We start from the raw sequence: 3,672 nt of genomic DNA on the forward strand, positions 1-3,672 counted from the left end.
TAGGATAATTAAGGTCCACAACAATATTTTTTTTTTTGGGGGGGGGGGGGGGGAGGGAGGGGGGGATGTGACCACAGTTATGACAGGTCTGAATGAAGATACTGAAAAGTCACAAGAAAGAGGAATGGTAAGGCCATAAAGTTGTATGTCTAAAGTTGTTCTTTAAATTACCTGTAGAAATTGTACCTATGTATGCTGGTTCTCTTATGTCTTTGCACCTTTATCATTTCTAAACTGGTTTGCTATCATTTTTTTGTATGTTGTATTCATTTTTTTTGTTTTTTATATACATTTACTGTAAGCTATTTTCAGATTAAATTAGTTATTTCTACCTTCACCACTCTATTGTTTTGATTTGTAGTCCTCAAAGGAGTACTGACAGTTCCCAGTATTTTTAATATTACATTTACTTATAATTTCTGTGTTTAACAAAGACGTATTTGGAGGTATAAAAAATAAAATGAAATGTAGAAATATGCACCTCTTTATTCTGTAACTGGGTGTTTACACCCTGGCTCCCTGTCCATCATTGTTATAAACTCTGTTCTTTGCACATGGCACTCCGCATCCAGAGAGGAGGAGAAATGAAAAAATAGTTATTTTTCCTCCTCAACTGCAGTGTTTGTTCTGGATTTGCCTTGTCTAGACTGGACTGTGGCATCATTTGATAAATCCCCAATGCAAAATGTTAAAGGAACCAGAACATCTCATGAAAATAACAAACATTAAAACATTTTCATAACATTACATTATTCTATGGTATAATTTCCATGGAAGTAACAATTTCTCTTTAATAATAGTAGGATGATAGTAAAAGCTAGGTTATTAACGGTATATAGATTCTAAGTCAGATTTATAAAAAAAAGGTCTCGCAAATAGACTGAAATAAAGGAGATTTAATTTAAGGCAAATTAAATTGTTTTTTTACAGTTAGAACAATAAGGATATGAAATTCTCTGCCTGAAGAGGTGGTTTTATCAGAGTCCATACAGATGTTTAGACAGCTATTGGTAAATACTTGCATAAGCATAATATACAGGGATATACATTTTAATTAGTGGGGTAATAGCTTCTTGATTCAAGGAGATATCTGACTGCCATTCTGGGGTCAACAAGGAATTTTTTCCACGTTTGTTGCACATTTGGAAGCGCTTCATCCTGGGTTTTATGCCTTCTTTTGGATCAACAGCAAAAATGAAATGTGAAAAAGTGCTGAACTTGATGGACGTATGTCTCTTTTCAGCTATGTAACTATGTGTTTCTTCCCTGTTTAACACTTTGCCCCAGAAATTAACTTTTTTGCCCCGTTGTGTTTTGCTAGTTAGTGTTGGATTAGGTAGAACATTTGAGCAATTTAGTTATTAGATATGCCCTGGTAACAATTTGCATGTTCTTAATACAATTGCATAAGACTAATATTGGATCAATAGAAACCAACTAATAAAATAAACAAAGGTAAATTTAGTATTCCTGACCCTATAGTTAGTGTTAAAACACTATAAAGCCCCCTGCCCCCCTACCCCTTGCCTCCTTAAATGTAGTAAAAGCTTACTGTTATTCCAGTCTGCTGCTGCTGGCTCTGCCCCTGATCTGCCTGCATGGCTGACATCATTAGAAGTGATGATCTGAGCCAATCACAGTGCTTTCCCATAGGAAATTATAGTATTGGCTCAGATTGTCAAGAGGGCAGATCAGGTGCAGAGACAGCACAAGCCAAACAGTTCTTATGTACACAAAAAGTATTTTAAAATTCCCAAAAATCACTAGACCGCATGTAAAATAGACAGTAAAGTCAGGACTAGACACTTTTACACCACTCAACAAAAAAAAAAAAAACTATTTTTGGGAATAGAAACCCACACAATGCATACATTACCAGTCTAGCTTTTAATCCAAGAACCCTCTCAAGTATATAGCAAAATGCACCAGAGAACATGATTGAGATGAATTAAATATGCAATGTCCATACCCAAAAAGAGATATGCCTCTAGTATAGTAAAAAAGGATAAATCAGAAGAACTCAACTATCAAGGGAAAATGGCAGATTCTCGCAAAATTGCTGCTGGCCAGGTAAAAGAGAAAGGTAGCTAGATGAAGAAAACACTTGGCCAGTTACCACAAAAACACCATGATCTAACATATGCACCAATGCAGCTGTATTAGTATGAACGCCCATGGTGGATGGAGCCAAAATCTAACGCATTTCATACCCAAAAGGTCCTTAATCATAGAAAGGACCTATGCATATGGACATTTGGTTTTTCTGGGATGCAGTCAGCTTTATTGGGACCTTCAGGGTCTCAGTACTGATCTGTATATTCGGCTGGGAACCAGGCACATTCAGAACTACAATAAGTGTACTTCTGAAAACAACCAGTATATGGTGGCAACATACCACCATGTACTGTGTTAAATACAGTAAAAAACATTTCTAATATCAGAGTTAATATTAGGAGTGGGTTACCTTAGGGTTAGATGTAGAGATAAGAATAGGGTAGGTTTACTCTTAGTGCTGGGGTAGGGTTAGATTTAGCTTTAGAGTTATGATAAGGTAAGGATTAATGCTGGGTATGGGTTAATGCTGGTTTAGGGTTAAAGATAGTGTAGGGTTTATTTTAATTTTGTAATTTTCATTGGCACTTCTGATTCTGATCACATGATCGGCTCAAATGCCTACAAGACTCATCATTCTTTGCAGTCTACCCTAGACCATATCAGCCCTCGGGACCAGACTTACTTTATTTTGCTTACGAAGCCTCTCGAGAGTCTAATCATGAGACAAAATATTATGATCCCCATAACTCCGGGCTCTTGTTCAGTCCGATCGCGTGATCGGAAGCTACATTCCTCATAATGGACCGGATGACCAAACTGGATGACCAAACTGCTTTTAACCTACTTTATTTGCAAATAAACACACTTTTCCTAATACATACAGACCCTTCAAAGGGCTAATGCAAGACTATTTTGCACCCTAGGCAAGACCAGCTACTTGCACCCCCTTTCCCCCCCCCAAAAAAATGCCAACTTTGTTTGTCTCTTTATTTCATCAGCCCCTTTGTGTTTCTCTTTCTCCCCCAACTCCTTTGTGTATGTCTTTTTTCACTTCCCCAGCCCCTCTGGGTGTCTTTTTACCCATAGCACCTTTGTGGGTATTATTCCCCCCCCCCCCCAGCCCCTCTGTGTGTTTCTTTATCCCTCTCTTCTCCCCCCCACCTTTCTCTTTATGGTCTCTTCCCCCAATCTCTTTGTGGCTTCTCCCGACCCCTTGCTAATTCACCTCTTGCCTGTGTAGCGTGGCGAAGGCTCGGTCCATGGTAAAGGAGCTTCTGTATCCTCTACCATGTCTGACAGGATTCAGTTCCACACTCTCTGTGAGAACTTCCTGTCAGACCATGTAGGGGACTCAGAAGCTCCAATACCGTGATCAGCAGCTCTGCCACGTTACATGTTGTGACCAGCAGGAGGGGAGCGCTGGGAAGTGTGCTTCCCTCCTGCCGGTCATCTTTAGACTGCGCCCCAGCTCACCTAGTGGTTGCGTTGGTCCTCACCCTTGAGGCCCTCTAGTCCTAGTCTTTCTGTGGCCTGCATTTTTACTGCAGGATTTTATTACTCATAGCGGCTCCGTTTGTTGGAGCCCAATTTCCATAACTGCTTGTATTACTTTGTTCT

This window comes from Pelobates fuscus, chromosome 6 (genome assembly GCF_036172605.1).
Source record: "Pelobates fuscus isolate aPelFus1 chromosome 6, aPelFus1.pri, whole genome shotgun sequence".
NCBI lineage: Eukaryota > Metazoa > Chordata > Amphibia > Anura > Pelobatidae > Pelobates > Pelobates fuscus.